The 26,988-nt window shown below is 35.8% G+C and overlaps 1 long non-coding RNA gene across 1 annotated transcript in view; it reads left to right on the top strand.

Annotated features, from left to right (window-relative positions):
- LOC306640711 overlaps positions 1-26,988 on the top strand; it is a 431,473-nt gene that overhangs the window by 77,806 nt on the left and 326,679 nt on the right. Inside the window, exon 2 of the long non-coding RNA XR_013757870.1 lies at positions 3,480-3,601. This is a non-coding gene — a long non-coding RNA (uncharacterized lncRNA). The remainder of the gene's footprint in view (positions 1-3,479; positions 3,602-26,988) is intronic.

The raw sequence follows: 26,988 nt of genomic DNA, 5'->3' as shown, positions 1-26,988 counted from the left end.
CTGTGTCATTTAGCAAGTGCTCATTATGCATCAAAAGTAACTATCTCAGCTCTGATTCACCTGCAGGATTTAGTCAACTGAGTGTCACATCTTATGACCTCCATTCATCCTGGTTGTTCAATTAATATACTGATTTTTCTATTCAATGATAGTGAATTTTTTTTGTTAGACAACACTTCACAAAGTAGGTTTATGCTAAATATACCCACATTGAGATTGACTTTCTATTTTAAAGTATTCATAAAATCATGTCCACATAACCAAATTGCAACAATAAATATAGTATTTTAAAAGTTTTATGTGAAATATATATATGATGATTACTATAAAAGATACAAAAAAAATTAGCCACCCATTTAATTATTCATCCCTGTCCTTATTAGAGGAATGACAGAATTATTTCACGATTGCCCTTATGTTTACACAGAGTTTCACACTAGTTGGCCTAACATACCATTTCATACCTACATTGTTATGATTTTATGCTTTGATCTTTGTGAGAGTTTTGTTCAAGATATTTAGGTTTATCAAGGAGACTTATTCTGTTATTAGTAGCAGTAGTAAATAGCCTCCAACGACTTTCAAACAGGTTATTAGGGTTAGGTATATTCTTGGATAAATAATTTGTATCCTTTAAATGTGTTTGATTAATTTACAGGAGTTAAAGATGTGCAGATAACCTAGCATTTTGTATTGAAATCATAGCCCTAAGAAATTCTTGCTTAGATATTAAAACATTCATGTGTATAATTCTGAAAGAAGCAAAGCAAAACTATGAAAATATTTGATTTAATATAGTATAGGTTTAAAATATATTTCTGGTTTACTCTGTGTAATTTCAAATTGCTAACGATGATCAACAACTTAAAATTTAGATAAAATGGCTATGTGCCTTATTACACAGAATCTTGGGCATTAAGTTAAATTATAAACGTAATTTATAATTATGTTCTTCATAAAGCAAGAGGCAGTATGTTCAGCTACAGATGGTTTATAGGGGCCTAAGGAAAGGGAGGGAGAAATCCAGAATCTCTTAAGAATAAACTTACAACTGTGTACAAAAGTTACCTATCCTTTGGTTTTGTTGGTTTGGGGATTGCTTGACACGTTTTCAGAAATTCTTTAAACATTATTTTTAATGTGGGAAACTGTGACTTATGCATCAACCATAAGTTAAAATAACAAAAGAAATAATACCTTAGAGCATTCTGAATGGGAGACTGATACTAAGAGTCTCTTTTCTGCCTGCGGCCTTCCCCTCTGTCACCTGCCACCCACTTCTGACCTATGAGTCACTGACTATTCCAACTTCATTTAAAATCTTTATTAAATTAGTTTGAATCCTAAGCCTATGTATTAAGAGAAACTATATTGGATTTTATATTTTTAAAATGAAGAATTGTAGCAGAGATCACAAAATCATTGGCATGTTGGTATATTTGGGCATCTTAGCGTGTGTATGCACATGTATTTGTGAGTGTGTGAATGTGTTTTTTTTTCTTTTATTTTATAACAGCATGCTCTATTTCTCATTTGAGATGTAATAATAACACTAAAAAATGATTGAGATCATGTGCAAAGTTCTGTTTTAAGTGTTTTCTCATACACTTAATAACTAATAAAACCCCCTTTCAATGGGAGGCTTTGTGTAGGAGTAGTGTGTGTATCTCATTTGTTACTAGCTGATGCTTATCATGTTAAGTGTATTCAGTGGGTTGAATACACTTAGTTGAGTGAAGGAATGAATCCCATTGTATCATAAGAAATAGACATAGTTGTCTTTATTATGAAAATGAGAAAAATGAAACCTAGAGAGTCTCTTGTTTGGAAGCACAGCTTTCAAAGTTCATCCTTCCTACATAGCACATGGGTCTACTTACATTATCACGACATGGAACTGTCCACCGAAGGCACACTATTTTTGGACAAGATTTTCAGTGAAATATGTTAATTTCCTTGTGGAAAAAAGATTCTACTACTAACATATAATTCTTCATATTTTTATGAAACAGTAATCTATTAAAATGTCTTCAAAGAAAAGCATCCAGAATGCTCCATAATACTTCCAGATTAACTTTGTGTTAAGTAATGGTTGGAAAGGCTGTGGTTTCTTGGAGACGTGTGTGTGTGTGTGTGTGTGTGTGTGTGTGTGGGTGGGTGGGTGGGTGTGTATTTTACGTATTCCATTCCACATTTTTAAAGTATTCATTCCACATGTGGAGCACCTATAAAAACTTAAGGGACAAATATGCCACTAGTGGTAACTTTGAAATACTCTTTGAATATTGATTACATTTAAAGAATTGAAAACTTAGAACTTGGGTTGTTACTTTTATTTAGTAAGCATAACAGCTGGAAGGAAAAGAATTACATATAAGCCTGCAGAGATTCATTCCTATTACCCCTTTCCCTTTGCTTGCCATCCCCCCTTCTTTGTCACCCCAAAGGGTAACTAGCTATGGGTATCCAAATCTTTAAAGAGCTTTAAATGACATTTTCTTATAGTCAGGTGTGGTTTTACATCTGTTACAGATTGAAATATGTCTCGTTTCTTGATCCACAAATTACTAAAAGGTTAGTGCTAGTAGCAAAAGTTACTTTTTCTTGCTAATGTACAGCTTTTAAAATAACACGTCATCTCTGGCTCTTCCTTGTGACAGATGTTATCTAATGTAACATAAGTAGGAATGCCACAATAAAGCACCATTGGAAAATCTGATCATTAAAGGATATTTGGATGCATTTCAGGCTTGGATTTTAAAATAAACTGTAGTTAAAATAAGTTTTGACTTTGATCTATTACCCAAGTTTGCATCTTTTCATAGAATGGAAACAAAACAAGACATGCTATAATATCTATCGAAAACCATAACGTTGCATACTATATTCATAAACTATCACTTTTTTTTTTTTACATTTTCTGAGAGTAACTTAGATTTTCTGGTAACTTTATTTTTTTGTTTCATGTCATGTCATAATAATTTACTTCTTGCTACTTATATCTTGGTCCCATACAATTTTGTATTCTACTTATCTGTTGTCCTAGGATTTGTTTGTTTGTTTTTGGCTTCTAGAGTTTTAATTCTTCAAAGGTGGAAATTTTAATTGGCTTTATAACACCAGTACCTGATACAGAGACATACATATAGTGGCTCTTTGAAAATATTTCTTGAGTAAATGCATCATTTTACGATGTCTCTGAGTCCCTCTTTCCTTTTATATCTCTCCATTCCTTGTCCTCTATATTTCTCTCTTATCTCAATATATAGTTTATAAATGTGTCAGGGGGTCATAACCTACAAGAGTATCAGAGACCCAGTTCTGATCTCCATGTAAGGAGCCCATTATCTCCATCCTCAAGATTCCCTGAAGATTCAATATCATTTGCTCCCATATTTGCACAACTGCCTAATTATAAGGTTTCTCTCTTCTCTAACCAGTACTCACAGTTCCTTAATTATTATTATTTTTGTAACCAGGTCTCTAGAACACAAGCTAGAAGAACTGAATAACCCAAAACTGAAGTGAAGCACCTGATGCCCATCTTGGAAAAGTCCCTTGCTTCCCATCACTTGACTGGAGCTAAGCTCACAGTTCAAAGGTAACTTCTCTATCAGGGGACTAACTTTTGCCCTTGAATGCAATGAACAATCAGCAATGCAAATGTACATCATTTACTCTTTACCTTAAATGTCTGCAGTCTTTTTGTTTGTTTTATGTGGCCAGTGGTCGGACTGCCACTGGGCAGGCTCACAGTGACATAGTGTTAACCAATTTGTTTCTCCCTCATTTGGTTTTAGAAATTGTTCCATGCATATCTAAGTCATTGCATCAAGCAGCCTCTGAGGAAGAGGCCTGAGGGCCTAAATGAAATGAAGGGGGAAGAAAGACCCTATGGAGGTGTTTTCTTCAGAATAAACAAATGATTCTTCGTTCATAGCACTTGTATTTGGTTTCTTGCAGATAGCACCTGCTAATTCATAATTTATCATGATCTGATTTCTCAAACTCACAAATAGACTTTATACAATGAATTTCAATTTCACTTTTTTCTCTCCTTAGGGGAAAACACATTATCTAATACACTTGTTAGTCTCTAGTATTTATCTTTTTACTCCAAATCTCTAACAAACTCCAATAAAGAAAACATGACCACATTCTAGGACCAAATAGATTCATACTAATTCATTTCTGAAAGAAATTATATCCATATAATTTCTTACATGGAATGGGGATATTTATTATTGTAATTGTTGTTATTACTAATTATTATTATTCTTAAATATCTATGTTGTCCTTAGTTAGGACTAAATAAGTATATCTTTGACTTTGTGCTAAACATCTTCTCATTTAATTTTCAAAATAACCTGATGAAAAGAGAAATATACAGTTACCATGGTATAGATGAGAAAAACATACCTTATAAATTTAAGCCTCTTCCTGAGGTCACAGAGTTATTAGGTCATTGAACTGAGGTACAACCAGTGTTATCTACTGCTAAAGTCTATAGGTTTCGACTCCACGCTTATGTGTCCATGGAGACAAAGAAAACTGTTCGGTACCTGGGGTATTGTGGAAAGAATTCCATATCTGTGGCCCAGAATTATATTTAATTTAAGCTCGTACTTAGGTACATACAAAAGTCCATTAACCTCTTTAGAATTCTGCTATTACATCCATTTAGGGAGTTTAATAAAATGAAACATAGATGTCATTCTGTATAGAATTTTAAGAAGTTCTCTTGAAATATTAGAAGTTTGGACAAAGTCAGATTGGATTGATTGACTACATTTTTATGTTTTCATTGAATAGATATGGAGTAAGATTTGTAATTTAGCGTGGCATAAGGAATTCTTTGCAATCTGGTGTTCTGATGTATTTCATTCCCATGATGGTCTTTTGCTTCTCTTCTCTCTCCATCACCCAGCAAACAGCCCACTGAAGATACTCAGTTATTGAACTTCAAATGACTTTTCACACACAATTTATTAATACATGCAAATCTCTTGAAAGAGCAAAACAGTACTGTGGCAAACCTAAAAACTTATGCTGTTATTACTAATTATTTCTTTGCTCCTTGACTTTCAAAGACTGTTAAAATGACACCTCATCTGTCATTCCATGTATCTGTAAGAAATTCCAATGCACGTGACAGCAAGACCAGCTCAACTCAAAGTGATGTAATGCAATGAAGGAACCATGAGAAAACAAATAAAAGAAGAAATATATTGACTCATAGCTCAAATGTTCAGGAATCAACCAAATGCATTAGTATTTGTTTCATCCTTTAAACTCAAAGGGTGGTGATAGGGATACCTGCAACACTAGGCACTCAACCAGCACAAAGAGAGAAAGTTTTTTTTTTGTTTTTTTGTTTTTTCCTGGCAGCTCTTGTGTGTTCTGAAATTTACTCTGACAAAGCCATTTGATATCATATGCCCATTATTGAAGCAATCATGGTGGCTTGTGGGAAGAAACGCTGTGTATTGGCCCAGAATACACAGAGTTACTATCCTTGAACAAATCATTCTAACTAATCAGCATGCTTGTTTACTCCCTCTCTCACCTAGGCTGAAGGTCTTCAGTACCAGAGCTGTGTCTCATGCAGTGTAATGAATTAGTGAGTGTGTTGTTTACTTATTTATTGTTGTTTACTTATTTATTTCACTAATATTTAGAAGCCTGTACAACTACTGGGAAACAGCAGTGAATAAGAGTGAAATCACCTCTGTCCACATGCAGTTTCAAAACTCACACAGTCATTATAGGTGAAGACGAAAGGGACATTTGAGAATTTGTGACTAAATTATATTCACCAGTCTAGTGATCAAGTGAGACTTCTTGACTGGTTTGAGTTTTAAGCTGAGTCCCTTGAGGATGAGTGAAATTGAAAGTAAGTGAGAATCAAGAACCAGAAAGGTCCACTCAAAATTCTGAAAAGAATTCTCAATGGGCAGTCAGGATAAGGGTGGTTCAGGGTAGGCAAGGGCTTCAAAATCATTTTCACAATTGCATGGCTTATCCTAGGATAAATACAAAGTCTTTGAATACAGAGTCATATGTGAAATATATGGTAATGACTACATAAAAGTTAGGTAGTTGTATAAAAAGTTGTATATTGTATATATATATACAATATACAATTGTATATATAAAGTTGTATATTGCCTGGAGAATCACTGTGAAAAGTTCTCAAAAGAAGTTGTGTTTTCTGCACCTTGAAGGTGGAATAGAAATTTACCATCACAAGATGTGTAATAATAAAACATTGATGCAATATCACATCCAATAGAGGAGGCCCTATAACTTTTTAAGTGTTTGAATGTTGCATGTTTGTAGCATCCTGTGGCTGGGTAGGATATTGAAAGGGCTGGAGATAAACCAGGAAATGAGGCAGTTGCTGGTTATGAACATCTTTATTTGCCATCTTAAGAAATCTAAATTTTATCCTATAGTCAGTGGGAAAATCTTTTAAATACTGCTATCTACTCTCTTCAGATTTTCTCATTTGTGTTCTAGAGTCCCTTCTGGACCTTTTTAAGATGGAGAACAATAACATGGCATTACACTATTATTTTAATTTTAGTCATAAAGACCAACAAAGTAATTTACATAAAAATTTCAGATCAAGACATTACAGTACTCCTTGAAATTTCTAATAACACGGATCACGAAATTGCTGACCTTCAAAAGACCACATTTGACGTCATCTAGTAGTCCTGAAATAACTCCTTCCTTCGTAAATTTATTGCACAATACATTTTCTTTTGCTCACACCTCAGAAGATCACTGTTGTTTTGTAGGCAGCTGCCCTTTTCCTTTACAAGGGAAGTAGCATTTTATCACCTACCAAAGATCATTGTTGAGAAAATAAGTATTATCACTCTGTCAATGGCCTATTTTAACTACTTTCCTTGGGTAGTGATCAGAAAAAGGCTGAATTAAAAGACCAAAAGTATTTTAAACACATCTGCTTATAGTACAGAGGAAGCAAGAAAAGCCAGAGTCCTGATTCTTTACTGGTTTGGCACTATATAGTGAAATCATTTGATTTTGAAAAATTGTATACTACTAAAGAGTGGATTGTAAATATCACATGCTAATTTATCCAGGAATATGACAAACATTTTGATATAATTTTTAAAAAATTTTTTCATCTTCAGAATTTATTTGGGATCTTGACAAGTCACACTTCTAAGATAAAAATAGTTCACTTAGGAACAAAAGTTTGCCTTTAGGAGTTATCTCTCCACCTGAGGTTGTAGCTGCCTGTTCTTGCTTGTTGCTTATAGTCATCATTCAGGTATGACACTTGATCTGTCCCTTCTCAAATAGCCACACGTATAAAGAAAAAATGCTACTGCCTAAACCATTTCCCTGGAATCTTGATTCATAGATAAGAAATTAATATAATAAATGAAAAATGCTAATACATGATGCTATGATTTTAAGCATGAATTTTGGATTATTATGTTTTCATTTTGGTTAATCACTTTTTAAAACAAATTGTATTGTTAGATTACAGTTATACATAACATTGGAGCTTATTTTGATGCACTCATATAAGCATGTAATATAACTTGCTCCACTTCAGTCCCTGTTACTTCCCCTTTCCCTCTTTCTCCCTCCTCCTGTTCCCCTTTCTCTACTCTACTTGTCTTCCCTCTATTTATTTTTTTTTAAATTAGTGCATTATAGATATAAATAAAGGTGAAATTCACTCTGGTGTATTCATGTATGCTCACAGCACAGTTTGATCAATTTCACTTACTGTTCTTCTCTTTTCCTGTCCTTCTACCCTCTCCCTTAGTCTCCTTCCTCTGCTTTACTTATCTCCCTTCTATTTTCATGTGATCCCCCCACCCACTTCTCCCTTTTATCCTTCTGTCTTCAACATATGAGAGAAAACATTCGACTTTTGACTTATAAAGACACTTCTGATGAAAGTGACCTAGAAACTTTCAACAGTGTGACTAGTTGATATTGTCATGTTCTAGGTGTGAAAGGATGAAGGCATTAGCCAGGGGAGAGACACTAAGTATGTTAAAAAGTCAAACACACAGCTATTCCATATGGAGCACATATGGAATAGAAATATGATATATATGGATATGGAATATATACACATTGAATGTGGGTGTGGGGAGAGAGACAGAGAGAGAGCCTGTATATACAATTTGAAGAGCCTATTTCTATAGGAAATGAAGAATAAAGAAATAAGAGTGGTAAGAATGGGTAAGACTGTAGATGATGAGAACTCATGACCAGAAATGTTACCAGAAAATATTTTGAAAGAGAAGTGCATATTTGGGGTGAGGAAATAACAAAAATACAGTTATAGGTACATGATTACTAAAGCAGTGCCTTTGAGGATATACAAATGGAGATACACAGTGGACAAATGAAAATATGTGTGTAACTAGAGAGAAAAGCGCCGTAGAAGTAGATTTGATAGCCATCAATGTTCAAATGGCTAACTGTTGAGCCCATGTGAATGGAGATCATAAAGGAAGAGTTCAAGGAACACGAACCAATGAGACCTAAGAACAGAGGTAAGAGTTTCGTAGTTTAAAGGGAAACAAGACAACAACAAATGTAGGAGCAAACCAGAAACATATTGTTTGAAAAAAAAAAAAAAAGCAAAGAGAGAAAATTTTATTGAAAAAGGTCTAATTTTATTGACAAGATCTAATGGTTCAAAAGTTGAAGATAAGGACAGAAATACATTGATTGAAATTGTTAATTAGAAGACATCTCTAACTTTCTCTGAACCAGATCTTGAGGTAAGGACTTACGTTGAGGTAGATTACTAGGAAGTGATCCCAGGAAGGTAGATAGAAAGTACAGCGAGCATGAAACAAGAGGAGACATCAACCAAGGTCACTGCTCTGACCCTCTCAGGGCCTCTACTGCTGATAGCCCACTAAGGAAGTGATCGTCAGCACCTCCAAGTGGTTTAATCAAAGGATTGCAGGAGGGCTACCACTGCCAGTGGCTGAAGAGCGCCCCTGGGATCACTAAACCCAGGAACTCTGGGGTGGTGGCTGAGTAGCGACCCGGCTCAGAGAAAGCCCTGAGGCAGAAAGATGAAAGACTGGTAGGCATGAGGCAGAAAGTCTCTGTGCGCATTGTAGCTGTCAATTAGTTACAGCTTAAGCAAAGTGTGTGCCAAGGCAGGTTATGTAGCCTAGAGGTGTCTGCTATGCAGTTCATGGATACTGTCAGAGAACAGGCCTAGAGAAAGGGAATAACTAAGACAGCATTGCTGAATGCTAAGGAAGGTAAGATATTAGGTGGGTAATATTAGAGTTGACTAAATTGAGAGGGCCTAGAGGGGCTGGTCATACCCAAAGACTGCATTTGATAACTAATTAGCATGGAGGAAGGAAGTAGAGAAGGTAATGTGATTTTATTACATCCACAGATACTTGAGTTATAATGGTTTCCAGAATATAAGCAATGGGGGCAAAATTGACCTGCAGCAGTTTTGAGGATGAGGCTTCGTGGAAAGGAGTTTTTATGAACATGTTGGTAGGCATTCATTCATTTTTTTAAAAACATCTTTGGAAGTTTATTGTTCGATACTGAAATAAGATTTAAAGATGCTATGGAGAATGCTACAGGTTTGGATCCTGCCTACCTGTGTGGAGCTGGATATCTAGTCTGGGAGATAGTCACATTGACCAAACTGCATTCATGGGAACTTATTTATGACTTTGATCTTGCTGACAAAGAAAACACAGTGTGCTGTGAGAGTCAGTTATTTTAGTCTGTTTTCTGTTGCTAGTAACACAGTACCACAGATGAGGTAAGTGTTAACAAAAAGAGAGCCAGTAACAAAACTTTACTCACGTTATATAGCATTCATTTTCTTAAGTTTAGTCCTATGGTATTATTATTGTACTTCAAGTTTTACCCATAAAATGTACATAGTTTGAATATACAAAATATTTGATTTTTTTTGTGTGAAGAAAGAAAACTGTAAGAAAAAAGCAGAAGAAAAAGTACAAATACTCCAAAATGATATAAAATATTAAAATATTAGAGATATCGGAACAGACAGAACCACTGAGGTTCAACATCCATACTAGAGGTATAGTGCAGAGAAAATAAAAAGGATAAATTAATAAAACTACCTAAGAAAAATTCCAACAGTCAGAAAACAACAATAAAACTACAGATTCAAAGCATTAAAGCACATAGATTGCTGAAAAAGGCAAAAATTAAAGATTTGAACCCACTAAAGTCTTATAACAGGGGAAGAAGGTGGTGGACAAATGAAAATTATATGGAATAAAATAAGAATCAGGCTAGTTTGAAATTCCACTTGAGACACTGAATTCAAAAGTGGTTATAAGCTATCTCCTATTAGACAAAGACACCAAAAACATACATTGGAGAAAAGATAGACTCCTCAACAAATGGTGCTGGGAAAACTAGAAATTCATATGAGCAAAATGAAAATAAACCCCTATCTCTCACCCTGCAGAAAACCTGATTCAAAGTGGATCAAGAACTTAGACACTGGAACAGAGACCCTGTGCCTAATCAGAGAAAAAGTAGGCCCAAATCTTCACCATGTTAGCCTAGGATCTGACTTCTTTAACAAGACCCCTAAAGTGCAGGAAGTAAAATCAAGAATCAATAGATGGGATAGAATCAAACTAAAAATCTTCTACACAGCAAAGGAAATAATCAATAAGGGGAAGATAGCGCCTATAGAATGGGCTCATTCTATAGAAAGAGCATTAATCTCCAGGATATATATAAAAAAAACTCAAAAAAATAACAGCAAAAATAATAATAATAATAATAATAATAATAACCCAATCAATAAATGGGCAAGGGAACTGAACTGACACTTCACAGAAGAAGAAATACAATCCATCAACAAATATATGAAAAAGTGTTCAACAACTCTAGCAATTAGAGAAAGGCAAATCAAAACTGAAATTTCATCTCACGCTAGTCAGAATGGCAATTATCAAGAATACAAGTAACAATAAACATTGGTGAGGATGTGGGGGTAAAGGTATACTAATACACTGCTGGTGGGATTACAAATTGGTACAACAATTATGGACAGTAGTATGGAGATTCTTCAGAAAACTTGGAATGGGACCACCATTTGACCCAGCCATCCCACTCCTTGGTTTATACCAAAAGGACTTAAAAACAGCATACTATAGTGACGCAGCCACATCAGTGTTTATAGCAGCTCAGTTCACAATAGCTAAACTATGGAACCAACCTAGATGCCCTTCAACAGATGAATGGATAAGGAAAATGTGGTATATATACACAATGGGATATTACTCAGTCTTAAAGAAGAATGAAATAATGAACATACATGAAAGGAGCTGAAGAATATCACGCTAAGCAAAATAAGCTAATCCCAAATAAAACAAAGGTCAAATGATTTTTCTGATATGTGGATGCTAATTCACAATAAGGGGTGAAGGCTAGGGAAGAATAGAGGTCCTTAGGATTAGACAGAGGAGAGTGAAAGGAGGGTGGGGGGCATGTGAGTAGAAAGGATAGTTGATGAATTGGACATTATTACCCTATGTGCATATATGATTACCTGACTGGTGTAACTCTACATTATGTACAATCAGAAGAATGAGAAGTTGTACTCCATTTATGTGTGATGTGTCAAAATGCATTCTACTGTCATGTATAACTAATTAGAACAAATTTTAAAAAAGAAAAATGAGAAAAAAGAATACTATTCACCAAAAAAAAAAAAATTGATAATAAAGTTCTGAGAGAAAACACTTGATTTGGAAATGAATAGTACACAGACTTTCAATCATATTTGTGGGCAAAATACAGCTATCCACAGTTCACCCTTCTTTTTACTGGAAGTTATATTTGAGCTAATTAAAATGAATGCTAAAAAAATGACATTTAGGGAGCCCAAAATCAATGGTATAGATCAGAAAAGGAAGCACAGGTGTTTCCCAGGATACCTAAGTCTCCACCCATTATTTGATTTCTCACTCTGGTCCCTAGGCAAGGTTCCCTAGTGCTATGTTTGGATGGCTTTTGTCCTGTGTCCCCAAAGGGATTCTGTATTAGAATTTAGTCCCTGTTGTGAGATATTAATAAAATAGAAGTTTAATCAGGTGTGGTGTGTAGAGGAGGAGCCTTCGAGAAGTGGTTAGGCATGGATCAGATAAAGTCTTCAGGGTAGAGCCCCCTGTGACTTTATCAGAGGAAGAGAAACAAAGTTAGTGCTCATCAGTCCCAAGCCACAGTCCAGAGAGGGATGCTTTCTGTAATTGTCTATTCAGGGGAAGATGCTTTCTGACTTTTGTGCAGTGATGCCATATGGAGTGGGTTTATTTATTCTCCTGTCAATAGACTTTTAAAATTATTATTTTTTTGCTGATTTAGTATTGGAGTAACAATGTTTTCACGAAGTCTCCTATACATATTTCCATGTCGATTTTCTTTCCATGTGTAGGCATCTCTCAGGTAGAATTGCTGGGGAATAGGACATGCAAATGTTCAACATGGCAAGAAAATATCAAATTAAGTTTCACCAATTAATATTCCTATCTACGGTTTGTGAGCACCCCTATTGTTTCATAAAATTTTGTTGTCAGAAATTTTAGTTTTTACCATTATTGGATTCAACCATTTTTTAATAAAGATATTGGTTGTTTTGTCAATTTCCATAAAATATATTGAAATTTTTATCAGAATTCAATTTAATCTATATATTATTAGGAAGAATCAATGTATTTAGTCAATCTATCCATGGAAGCAATTATTCTCTATTTGAGTTGGTTTTTTTTTTTTTTTATTGTAAACAAATGGGATACATGTTGTTTCTCTGTTTGTACATGGCATAAAGGCATACCATTTGTGTAATCATAAATTTACATAGAGTAATGTTGTTTGATTCATTCTGTTATTTTTTCCTTTCCCCCCACCCCTCCCACCCCTCTTTACCGTCTATACAGTACTTCCTTCCTCCATACTTGCCCCCCTCCCTAACCCTAACTCTAACCTTAACACTAACCCTTCCCTCCCCCCCCATTATGTGTCATCCTCCACTTATTAGCGATATCATTCATCCTTTGGCTTTTTGAGATTGGCTTATCTCACTTAGCATGATATTCTCCAATTTCATCCATTTACCTGCAAATGCCATAATTTTATCATTCTTTATGGCTGAGTAATATTCCATTGTATATATATACCACAGCTTCTTTATCCACTCATCAATTGAAGGGCATCTAGGTTGGTTCCACAGTCTGGCTATTGTGAATTGAGCAGCTATGAACATTGATGTGGCTGTATCTCTGTAGTATGCTTATTTTAAGTCCTTTGGGTATAGGCCAAGGAGTGGGATAGCTGGGTCAAATGGAGGGTCCATTCCGAGTTTTCTAAGGAATCTCCACACTGCTTTCCATAGTGGCTGCACTAATTTGCAGCCCCACCAGCAATGTATGAGTGTACCTTTCTCCCCACATCCTCGCCAACACCTGTTGTTGCTCGTATCCTTGATAATCGCCATTCTAATTGGGGTGAGATGGAATCTTAGGGTGGTTTTGATTTGCATTTCTCTTATTACTAGAGATGTTGAACATTTTTCCATATGTTTGTTGATTGCTTGTAGATCTTCTTCTGTGAAGTGTCTATTCATTTCCTTAGCCCATTGTCCACTGGATTATTTGAATTCTTGGAGTAAAGTTTTTTGAGTTCTTTATAGATTCTGGAGATTAGTGCTCTATCTGAAGTGTGATTGGCAAAGATATTCTCCCACTCTGTAGGCTCTTTCTTCGCATTGCTGATAGTTTCCTTTGCTGAGAGAAAGCTTTTTAGTTTGAATCTATCCCAGTGATTGATTCTAGCTTTTATTTCTTGTGCTATGGGAGTCCTGTTAAGGAAGTCTGATCCTAGACCAACAAGGTGAAGATTTGGACCTACTTTTTCTTCTATAATCTGCAGGGTCTCTGGTCTGATTCCGAGGTCCTTAATCCATTTTGAGTTTAATTTCGTGCATGGTGAGAGATATGGGTTTAGTTTCATTCTGTTGCATATGCATTTCCAATTCTCCCAGCACCATTTATTGAAGAGGCTATCATTTCTCCATTGCATTTTTTTGGCACCTTTGTCTAGTATGAGAAAATTGTATTTATTTGGATTTGTGTCCGTGTCCTCTATTCTGTACCATTGATCTACCTTTCTATTTTGGTACCAATACCATGCCGTTTTTGTTACTATTGCTTTGTAGTAGAGTTGAAGATCTGGTATTGCAATACCCCCTGTTTCACTCTTCCTGCTAAGGATTGCTTTAGCTATTCTGGGTTTCTTATTCTTCCAGATGAATTTCATAATTGCTTGCTCTATTTCTGTAAGGTACGTCATTGGGATTTTAATTGGAATTGCATTGAATTTGTATAGCACTTTAGGTAGTATGGCCATTTTGACAATATTAATTCTTCCTATCCAAGAACATGGAAGATCTTTCCATCTTCTAAGGTGTTCTTTAATTTCTTTCTTTAGTGTTGTATAGTTCTCATTGTAGAGGTCTTTCACCTCTTTTGTGAGATTTTTTTTTTTTTTTTTATTGTAAACAAATGGGATACATGTTGTTTCTCTGTTTGTACCTGGCGTAAAGGCATACCATTTGTGTAATCATAAATTTACATAGAGCAATGTTGTTTGATTCATTCTGTTATTTTTTCCCTTCCCCCCACCCCTCCCACCCCTCTTTACCCTCTACACAGTAATTCCTTCCTCCATACTTGCCCCCCTCCCTAACCCTAACTCTAACCCTTCCCTCCCCCCCATTATGTGTCATCCTCCACTTATCAGTGATATCATTCGTCCTTTGGCTTTTTGAGATCGGCCTATCTCACTTAGCATGATATTCTCCAATTTCATCCACTTGCCTGCAAATGTCATAATTTTATCATTCTTTATGGCTGAGTAATATTCCATTGTATATATATACCACAGCTTCTTTATCCACTCATCAATTGAAGGGCATCTAGGTTGGTTCCACAGTCTGGCTATTGTGAATTGAGCAGCTATGAACATTGATGTGGCTGTATTTCTGTAGTATGCAGATTTTAAGTCCTTTGGGTATAGGCCAAGGAGTGGGAGAGCTGGGTCAAATGGTGGTTCCATTCCAAGTTTTCTAAGGAATCTCCACACTGCTTTCCATAGTGGCTGCACTAATTTGCAGCCCCACCAGCAGTGTATGAGTGTACCTTTCTCCCCACATCCTCGCCAACACCTGTTGTTGCTCGTATTCTTGATAATCGCCATTCTAATTGGGGTGAGATGGAATCTTAGGGTGGTTTTGATTTGCATTTCTCTTATTACTAGAGATGTTGAACATTTTTCCATATGTTTGTTGATTGCTTGTAGATCTTCTTCTGTGAAGTGTCTATTCATTTCCTTAGCCCATTTGTTGACTGGACTATTTGAATTCTTGGAGTAGAGTTTTTTGAGTTCTTTATAGATTCTGGAGATTAGTGCTCTATCTGAAGTATGATTGGCAAAGATATTCTCCCACTCTGTAGGCTCTTTCTTCGCATTGCTGATAGTTTCCTTTGCTGAGAGAAAGCTTTTTAGTTTGAATCTATCCCAGTGGTTGATTCTAGCTTTTATTTCTTGTGCTATGGGAGTCCTGTTAAGGAAGTCTGGTCCTAGACCAACAAGGTGAAGATTTGGACCTACTTTTTCTTCTATAATCTGCAGGGTCTCTGGTCTGATTCCGAGGTCCTTAATCCATTTTGAGTTTAGTTTCGTGCATGGTGAGAGATATGGGTTTAGTTTCATTCTGTTGCATATGCATTTCCAATTCTCCCAGCACCATTTGTTCAAGAGGCTACCTTTTCTCCATTGCATATTTTTGGCACCTTTGTCTAGTATGAGAAAATTGTATTTATTTGGATTTGTGTCCGTGTCCTCTATTCTGTACCATTGATCTACCTTTCTATTTTGGTACCAATACCATGCCGTTTTTGTTACTATTGCTTTGTAGTAGAGTTGAAGATCTGGTATTGCAATACCCCCTGTTTCACTCTTCCTGCTAAGGATTGCTTTAGCTATTCTGGGTTTCTTATTCTTCCAGATGAATTTCATAATTGCTTGCTCTATTTCTGTAAGGTACGTCATTGGGATTTTAATTGGAATTGCATTGAATTTGTATAGCACTTTAGGTAGTATGGCCATTTTGACAATATTAATTCTTCCTATCCAAGAACATGGAAGATCTTTCCATCTTCTAAGGTGTTCTTTAATTTCTTTCTTTAGTGTTGTATAGTTCTCATTGTAGAGGTCTTTCACCTCTTTTGTGAGATTGATTCCCAAGTATTTTATTTTTTTCGAGGCTATTGTGAATGGGGTAGTTTTCCTAATTTCTCTTTCTGAAGATTCATCACTTATGTATAAAAATGCGTTGGATTTATGGGCATTGATCTTGTAACCTGCTACTTTACTGAAATCACTTATGAGTTCTAAGAGTTTTCTGGTTTAATTTCCTGGTTCCTCTAAATATATAATCATGTCATCAGCGAACAGGGATAGTTTGAGTTCTTCTTTTCCAATTGGTATCCCTTTAATTTCTTTGGTTTGTCTAATTGCTCTGGCCAGAGTCTCAAGAACGATGTTGAATAGAAGTGGTGAAAGAGGGCATCCCTGCCTTGTTCCTTGTTCAGTTTTTAGGGGGAATGCTTTCAGTTTTTCACCATTTAGAATGATATTAGCCATAGGCTTAGCATAAATGGCCTTTACAATGTTAAGGAATGTTCCCACTATCCCTATTTTTTCTAGTGTTTTGAGCATGAAGGGATGCTGTATTTTATCAAATGCTTTTTCTGCATCTATTGAAATAATCATGTGATTCTTGACTTTAAGTCTATTAATATGGTGAATTACGTTTATTGATTTCCTGATGTTGAACCAACCTTGCATCCCTGGGATAAAACCGACTTGATCATGGTGCACTGTCTTTTCAATATGTTTTAGGATGCGATTTACTAAAATTTTGTTGAGAATTTCTGCGTCGATGTTTATTAAGGATATTGGTCTGAAATTTTCTTTCCTTGATGAGTCTCTGTCTGGTTTAGGTATCAGTGTGATATTGGCTTCATAGAATGAGTTTGGGAGGGTTCCCTCCTCTTCTATTTTATGGAATACTTTGAGAAGTATTGGAATGAGCTCTTCTTTAAAGGTTTTGTAGAACTCGGCTGAGAACCCATCAGGTCCCGGACTTTTCTTTGTTGGTAGGCTTTTGATGATTTCTTCTATTTCAGTACTTGAAATTGGTCTATTTAAATTGTTTATGTCCTCCTCGTTCAGTTTAGGCAATTCATATGTCTCTAGAAACCTGTTGATGTCGTCGAAATTTTCTATTTTGTTGGAGTATAGATTTTCAAAATAGCTTCTAATTATGTTTTGTATTTCAATCCTGTCTGTTGTGATATTTCCTTGTTCATTCTGAATTTTAGTGATTTGGGTTTTCTCTCGTCTTCTCTTTGTTAGTGTGGCTAAAGGTTTATCAATTTTGTTTATTTTTTTCGAAGAACCAACTATTTATTTTGTCAATTTTTTTGTATTGTTTCTTTTGTTTCAATTTCATTGATTTCAGCTCTGAGTTTAACTATTTCCTGTTTTCTACTACTTTTGGTGCTGGTCTGTTCTTCTTTTTCTAGGGTTTTGAGCTGTAGTGTTAGGTCGTTTATTTGTTGAGTTTTACTTCTTTTATTAAATGCGCTCCATGAAATAAATTTCCCTCTAAGTACTGCTTTCATAGTGTCCCAGACAATTTGATATGATGTTTCTTTGTTCTCATTTACCTCTAAGAATTTTTTAATTTCCTTCCTAATATCTTCTGTTATCCATTCATCATATAATAGCATATTGTTTAATCTCCAGATGTTGGAATAGTTTCTGTGTTTTTCTCTTTCATTTATTTCTAACTTCAATCCATTATGATCCGAGAGAATACATGCTAGTGTCTCTATCTTCTTGTATTTGCTAACTTTTAGCTTTGTGGCATAATATATGGTCTTTTAGAGAAGGATCCATGTGCTGCTGAGAAGAAAGTGTATTCGCTCTTGGTTGGATGGTATATTCTATAAATGTCCGTTAAGTCTAAATTATTGATTGTGTTATTGAGATCTATGGTTTCTTTGTTCAATTTTTGTCTGGAAGATCTGTCCAGTGGTGGTGAGAGAGGCGTGTTAAAGTCACCTAGTATTATTGTGTTATGGTCTATTTGGTTTCTGAAATTGAGAAGGATTTGTTTGATATACATGGATGAACCACTGTTTGGGGCATAGATGTTTATGATTGTTATATCTTGCTGATTTATGCTTCCCTTAAGCAGTATGAAATGACCTTCTTTATCCCTTCTGACTAACTTTGGCTTGAAGTCCACATTATCGGAAATGAGGATGGATACTCCAGCTTTTTTGCTGAGTCCATGTGCATGGTATGTTTTTCCCCATCCTTTCACCTTTAGTCTATGGGTATCTTTTTCTATGAGGTGAGTCTCTTGCAGGCAACATATTGTTTGATCTTTCTTTTTAATCCAGTCTGCCAGTCTATGTGTTTTGATTGATGAATTCAGGCCATTAACATTCACGGTTATTATAGAGATATGATTTGGTTTCCCAGTCATTTGGTTCATTTTTTAAATTTTATTTATTTATTTGTTTAACACAACTTGGTTCCTCCTTTATTTGACAATTCCTTTAGAATAATTCCTCCCTTTGCTGATTTGCTTCTTTGTTTTTCATCTCTTCCTCATGAAATATTTTGCTGAGAATGTTCTGTAATGCTGGCTTTCTTTTTGTAAATTCTATTAGCTTTTGTTTATCATGGAAGGATTTTATTTCATCATCAAATTTGAAGGTAGTTTTGCTGGGTATAAGATTCTTGGTTGGCATCCATTTTGTTTCAGGGCTTGAAAAATGTTGTTCCAGGCCCTTCTAGCTTTTAGGGTCTGGATTGAAAAATCTGCTGATATCCGTATTGGTTTCCCCCTGAATGTAATTTGGTTCTTTTCTCTCACAACCTTTAAAATTCTGTCTTTATTTTGTATGTTAGGTATTTTCATTATAATGTGCCTTGGTGTGGGTCTGTTGTAATTTTGTGTATTTGGAGTCCTATAAGCCTCTTGAACTTGATTTTCCATTTCATTCTTCAGATTTGGGAAATTTTCTGATATTATTTCATTGAATAGATTGTTCATTCCTTTGACTTGGTCTCTAGGCCTTCCTCAATCCCAATAATTCTTAAATTTGGCCTTTTCATGATATCCCATAGTTCTTGTTGATTCTGTTCATGATTTCTTACCATCTTCTCTGTTTGTTCAACTTTGTTTTCAAGGTTAAATATTTTGTCTTCAATGTCTGAGGTTCTGTCTTCCAGGTTTTCTATCCTATTGAATATGCTTTCTATGGAGTTCTTAATTTGGTTTATTGTTTCCTTCATGTCAAGGATTTCTGTTTGTTTTTTTTTCAATATCTCTAACTCTTTATTGAAATGATCTTTTGCTTCCTGTATTTGCTCTTTTAACTGTCGATTGGTGCGATCATTCAATGCTTGCATTTGCTCTTTCATCTCATCGTTTGCTTCTCTGATCATTTTAATTATGTACATTCTGAACTCCTTTTCTGTCATTTCTTCTGCCATGCTGTCATTGGGTTTTATTGATGTAACATCTAGATTTGTTTGCAGCATTTTCTTTCCTTGTTTTCTCATATTGTTCAGGTATCAGTGGACTGCTGAGATATTGCAGATTTCCTCTATTGACTTACAATGTCCCTGAAGATTTCTATATATATCCCCCCTTAGCCTTCAGTAGGCTGAAGTCTTGGAGGAAGTTGATAATGCGGTGCTCCACAAGGAAGCTGCCTCTCTGGGAGTGGTGGCCTTCAGGTGGGGTATAATCCCTGCTAGTGGGCAGAGGTGCCTCCACTTGTTGACCAATGGTCATCCAAAGGGGACCTAGGCTGCGGGCTGAGGCAAGGCCTGTTTGGGCCTGAGTCTCTGGTTTTACCGTCCTTGTGGGGAAACCTCACCCGGCAGGGAAGACTCACCCAGTGGGAGGTCTCGCTGGTCAGTTCCCTCCTAGAGGTTCCCCTCAATTTACAGCTACCGCCTGGGCTGGGCTGCCTTCCTCTGCAAAGTTCCCAGGGGCCCAGCCCTACCTCCTGGGCCTGGGAGCCTCACCCTTCGCAGATGAATCTCCTTAGGGTGCCCCTCCTCAGAGAATCTGCCCGCAGGTCTGGAACCTTCGCTCCGCCCTAAGCCTGTCTCTGTGCGGCTCTTCCACCCAGAAGCCTCCTAGATCCTGGGACCCTGCTCTGCACCTAATCTCCTGGCTATGCGGCCCCTCCTCTGAGCAGCCACCTGGGGCCCCGTACAATCGCTCTGAGTCCCAGAGACCCGCCACACGCCTCTTCTTCCAGACAGCCGCCCAGTATTCTGGTGCGGTCACTAGGAGTCCAAGAAACTCACTGCGTGCTTCCACCTCCCACCAACCACCCGTAGCCTTGGGCAATCAATCACTCCAAGTCGAAGTGACCCTCCCTGTTCATCCTCCTTCTCCAGATAACCCCCCGGGTGTTCAGTAGCGGTCGCTCTGAGTGGCTCTGAATCCACGTGACCCGCTGCACCGGTCCTCTGGGCAACCGCCCGGAGCTCTGGTGCGGCCACTCAAGACCAAGCGACCCACCACGCTTCTCCTCCAGGCAGCCCCCCTGTGTTCAGGAGCTGTCACTTTAAGTCCAAACAACTCACCACTCGCCTTCTCCTCTGAGCAGCCGCCTGGAACACTAATGCAGTCACTGCGAGTCCAAACGACCCTCTGCGCTCCTCCTCCTCCTCCTCCTACTCCTCCGGGCAGGCCCCGGTGTTCAGAAGTGGTCTGAGTCCAAACAGCTCGCCACGCAGCCCCTCCTCTGGCAACCGCCTGTAGCTCTGGTGTAGTTACTCTGAATCCAAGCGGCAGCGCTCCTCTTCCTCCACCTCGTCCTCAGGGCAGGCCCCGGTGTTCAGATGCGTCGCTCTGAGTCCAAACAGCTCGCCACGGAGCTTCTCCTTGGCAACCGCCTGTAGCTCTGGTGCAGTCACTCCGAATCCAAGTGGCCACGTTCTTCCTCCTCCTCCTCAGGGCAGGCCCCGATGTCCTGAGTCCACACAGCTCTCCTCGCCACTCCTCCCCTGGGCAGCCACCGGAGCCCCAGTGGTTGCTCCGAGTCCCAGCGCTGTGCCCAGCGGCCTCCTTTACGGCGCTCTCAGTTGTCTGAGTTCACTGCTCCAGCGGGGGGAGGGGTGTCTCGCCGGCAGCTCTCTTGAGTTGGCTTTATTGTTAGTGCTCCAGAGTTTTATAATTTTTTTCCCATCAAGATCCTGCATATTCTTTGTTACATTCATTCATATGTATTATTTTATTTTATTCATTGATATGTATGTTGTATTTTTAGAAAATTATATTCTGTCCTTTGTTCTTAAATGGAAATATAATTGAGTATGGGGAAATTACCTTATATCAATAAATTTTGCTAAACTCTCATTAATTTGGGATTATTTTGAGTTTTCCAAGTATATAATCAAATCTGTGAATAACTATCAATATGATTCTTTTGGAATTTTAATATATTCAACTTTGTTTTTTGCTTTAAAAAATATCATTTAGTACCTATGTAGCACCTTAAAGTGGTGAAATTTAGTGATTTAATCTTGATTTGCATTTTAATAGTTTAATTGCTTTTTTATCATTAAGCATTATTTTGCTTTAGAATTCTTTAGATACCCTTGACCAAGTCCTGATTATTTTGTGTTTCATAAACATGATTGTAGTACTGCTATAATTCTAACCACTGTTAAAATTTTGTACATACATTAACTATTTCAGTAGACCTATGGGATAAATACTCATTTGCTAAATGCTTATCATTTCAATAGACATATTTTATTTAAAGATCTGCATCATCTCTTTTTTCTCCTTAATCTGTTAATTCCAATAAATTATATTTATAGAAGTTTTAAAGTGCAAGTACCATTCCAAATAAGATAGCTTAAGTTGGTCCTGAATTACTATCTATTTTACATACTGTTAGATTTATTTTTCTATTAATACTTTTGCAACTAGATTATGAAAGTAATTGCCTTATAATTTTCTTTTCTTATATGACTTTAATCTGTTTTGATTTAAACATATAAAATCCTCTCTTTTGATGTAGGGAAACTTTCTTTATTCCATCTAGTTGATGGAAAAATTTATAAAAGATTGGAATTAACTGGTAATTATTTACTAGAACTCCCCAGTGAAAGACCCAATACTCTGTATGTGTATTTTTATTTTCCACAATAGCTTCAATTGCATGAATAATTATAGAACTATAGATTTTCTTTCTTCCCGAGTCAGTTCTCTAAATTATATTTTCCAAGAATTTATCCATTTCATCTAAATGTTGAAATTTGATGACATAAAATGTCTATGTTGTTCTTTTTATATTTTTAATCTCTTTTATGCTATGATTATATCACCTTTTTATTCCTAGTATTGTTTATATGTAACTTCTCTTTTTCATGAACCAATTGCAATGATCTGTAAAGTTTGTTTTCTTATCAACTTTTCACATTTTACTTTTCTCAATTATATGTTTATCTTTTATTAATTTCTACTTTTGTACTTATTTCTATCCTTTATTTTATTTTATTTTATTTACTATTACAGGCTCTAGTTCACTTGTTATTTCTGCTAGTAATTGCTCACGGTAGCTTATTTCTTTGAGAACTATTGGTGTGTACTAATGTGTTTGATTGATTTTTTTTGAGTTCATATCTTTTATGACTGAGAATTCTTTTCTTTGAGGTTTGAGTGCAGGAAACATTCCTTTTAGGCAGATGTTTTATTTGCTAGTGTTCTGTATCCATGGTGCTCCATTAAATTAAAAAGTAAGATTTTTGATGTTGGAAACCACATTCTAATATAATATTATGCTCCAAGTACAATTTTAGAATAATTAGTGAATACATGTTTAATGGAAAGGCTTTGGTTTTGTTGACCAATAATCTGAATGAGGACCAATAATTTTTCTTGTGGCTGCCTCAAGGGGCATTTTTGCTTTTGTTTTGTTTATTTTCATACTAATTCTTTCCTTTGGTCAGGGCACAGCCCTTCCATAGTGCATTTTTAATTCCTAGTGGATGCCAGTTAGGTCTCTGAATGGCTAGGCATTCCGATGGTTTTTACAAGTGCCTCCAGGGTTTGTGCTGCTTCATGCTGATTGAATTATAACTCCTGACTCGTGGGTCAGATTGTTACTCTTATTTGTTTTCTAACAGATCACTGTTAGAGTGTTTTAAAAATGTCTCACTTTGTATATTGGAGATTTTTAGGGCATCTACTGTCATGTTTCCAGAGAAAGAAATTATAATCATGTATTTTAATTTCTAAGATTTTTTTTCTTTTCTGTTCTCAACCCTCTTTTTATTTTTTCCAGAAAACTTTTTCTTGGTTTCTCATTGCACTGTATTTTTGCATTACTCTGAAAATAGCCATTATAACTTTGCTTTTACATTTACTTTTATCCTCTAAGTGGTCTTTCATTCTGCCCTCCTTGGGTAGTTATTCTTTTGTCTGAGTCTTTTTTTCTTTTGCATAGCTGGTCTTCTCAGTTGTCTAGAGTTCTTTGATTTTCTTTTTTGTATTTACAAATACAGGACTAGATTAATCAATATAGGTGGCATGTATGCTTCTACTTTTTTAGCATAAAATATCTTTCTTCAAAACATCTTTCTGCATAAGAGAAAGGGACATTTATTTTGTTCTCAGACAAGTGTTTGAATTAAAGACTGCACTCTTGTGGTTTATGCATCATAATATGGAACAAAGCCATATCTATAGGTAAGATTTGCTCTCAAATGCCATCACACACCACAGAAACCCTTCACATTATATTTTGTTTACTTTGAGATTTGTTGTTGGATGCTTATATTATTTTATATTCAATTTTTAAATTAATTACCTTGATATCTGCCCCATTGCCTATTGCTATACCCATACCTCCTAATGTCAAGCATGGGATCTTTTTATGATTCTGCCTGGAAGAGTCACCCCTATTTCTGTTGAAGATTTCTGCATTTCTGCATGAGAGCTTCTCCCAGTCTGCCTTGTACTTCCATCCCTTATTCCTCTCTCACCGGATTATGATTTCATTCTCTAGTTTGTTACTATTCCCTGTCCTTTGTTTGAGATATGGGGAAGGATGAGATCAATGTAAATGCTTAGTGTACTGCAACAAGTCAAGTTCTTCATGACCTGGTCAATATTATTTGACTTTTTTTTTTCTTTGAGGAGGCATTATCCTCAGACTATAGTAAAAAAAAAAAAAAAAGTTGAGTTGTTAAAGCAATGTAAAAAAACTAAAGTCTAAGGATGCTATAGAAGTTTAATTACATAGCATGTTGAGAATGTGTAATATTTTTAAAGACGAAAAGATCAAAGTGAAACGTCAGATCTAATACATGATCAGAAGGAAAAATACTTCCTATATTAGTATGTTACCTACTTACCATCGTTTCGTTGTTGTTGCATTGTGCCTTGAAAATTGCTAAAACATCACCGTCTATTGAGGTGTAAGTTTGAAATGATTATATTTTTTAAAAAAATTTAATTTTTATTTTATTTGTAGATGGACACAATACTTTATTTATTTATTTTTAGGTGGTGATAAAGAGGAACCCAGTACCTCATATGTAACAGGCCAGCACTCTACAAATGAGCTACAACCCCAGCCTTAAATGACAGTTTTTAAAATTGTTGTCATTAGGGGACTTGACTTATATATTTGACTTGTATATTTTAGGTGAACCTATTTCTTTCATAAAAAATTCAAACTTCCCTTAACTGTTAGCTCTTTAGTTGGGAATTAGCATATAATGACTAGACCATTGTTACAAATGAACAAAAGAACTGAAGTTATTTAAATAAGGGCAAAATATATTTAAGACTGCAAATTATGTTCCCTTTGGGGCACATGTTCATCAAGTAGAACAGGAAAGATAATTTTTACACTTATGTTGTTTCCTTTTGTGTCTTACTTTAATTTTTTTTATTTGTTGAGTAAATATACTTGATTTTGAGTAAGTTAAAAGTGTGCATGATTCAACTACATTGTATCTAGTTTATTTAGCATTATATAAGATGTGATGTGTATGCTGTGATGTTTAGCTACTAAGTGCTAAATATATCTTTATTTTTCCTATTGACACTAATATTCTTTGAAACTGTTTAGTGAAACAAAATATCAAATATAAATTTGATGATTCATATAATTGTATTGTTTTCACATAACCTATTTCAGCATTTTATTAATGAACTTGAATTACCTAAAACCATTTGGTTAGTATCAGTGATTTTATTTTCATTTTATAAATAAAGAATATTATATTTACAAATAATGAAGGAAAGTCAGTTGTCCATGTTTCCACAGATGACACTTGAATCCACAGTCTTGAATCCTACTATTATTAATGATTAAAAATAGCTGACATATTTGATTTACCTATTCAAGATGTAAGCATTTAATTGTGATTAAGATCAGCCAGGTTGCCTGCATTAAAATCCAGGCTCTTCTATTTGATAATAATATGCAACTTGCTTAGCCTCTGTACGTCCATTCCTTATTTTTACAATTATAATAATGATAACGTTATCTGCTTCATGAGATAATTATTAGGATTACATGTATATAAAGGACAAGGCCTGGTAGCTATTTTTGTTATGACTCAGTGTTAATCACTCCCATTATCTCATCTAATTGTCACACAATCCTATGGTGCAGGCAACAATATCCTCATTTGTTAGATAGGAGAAATGAGGTTTGTGAGAGGTTACATTTATTGTAAAAGATCACAAAATTAGAAAATTTTAGAGATGGGATTTTGACCTAGGAATGCATGGACCACAATAAACTACACAGAGTCCTTCCATAATTGCTTCTTTCATGAAAATCTGATGCCATATTAAACAAATTAATATGTTAATGCTGAATCAGTGATGTGAAGTATAGGAGATTGTTTCACAGATATGAAAAGCTAGCGTTTCTAAGTCTGTACTAAGTCAGTATGGCATTGATGGTTCAATCCAGCCTAAGCATATATATGTGGTCTTTCCAGCATCTTGTTTTCAGAGTATAGTTGGACTGATTCATGGAAACTAATTTTGTTTACAGTACCCATCTCAACAGCATCATGAAACAGATATATTGCATTGCCTTTCTTGACCTACCCTTTAGCAGCATGCTACTGTGCTCTGTTGGTCAAAAGAGTTATAAGACTTCATGGTTACGAGTCAGGGGACATACACCTTGCTCTTGATGGGAGGAGGAGTATAAAGAATTGTGTGTGAGAGAAGCACATGTTAATACCACCATACTTGACTTTTCAGCAGGGCTCTTGCTGAGGGACCTCAGTCCCAGACAAAACTGAAAAGGTTCTACCTATACAAGGCAGTTTACAGAACACTTTGTTTAGAAAGATGTCTAAGTTACAACCTGTGGGACCAGAGGTGGCTGTACATCAGCTGGTCTACTCTGGATGAATCATTTCTCATGTGGGGGACTCCAGACAGATAAAGTCATAATTTTTATCTATCTACTTGAAAAATGAAACCTTCAGAACAAGATTGTTATGGCTCTGTTCTCCAGATAAATAACAGATTTAAAATGACACAATCTTAAGATTAATTACAATGACAAAATATCAACAGGAAATAGAGACACAGACTCATTTTTTCCTAATCCTAATTGGCAAATATACTTATTAATCATAGATGCTTGCAACATTTTCAGTGTCATTTGCATATGATTGACCATTTCACTGGCAGAAGGACACCTTCTGGAGTGAAAAGTTTTGTTTCTGGTTTAGAATTTTAGGAACCCCAGCAGTGAAAACTGGGAACATTCATGACCTGATATATGAAAGTAAAAGTAATCTTTC

The sequence above is a fragment of the Sciurus vulgaris genome (assembly GCF_902686455.1).
Source record: "Sciurus vulgaris genome assembly, chromosome: 11".
Taxonomy (NCBI): Eukaryota; Metazoa; Chordata; class Mammalia; order Rodentia; family Sciuridae; genus Sciurus; species Sciurus vulgaris.
The sequence above is the reverse complement of the archived record's forward strand: the minus strand, read 5'-3'. Positions and strand labels throughout refer to the sequence as shown.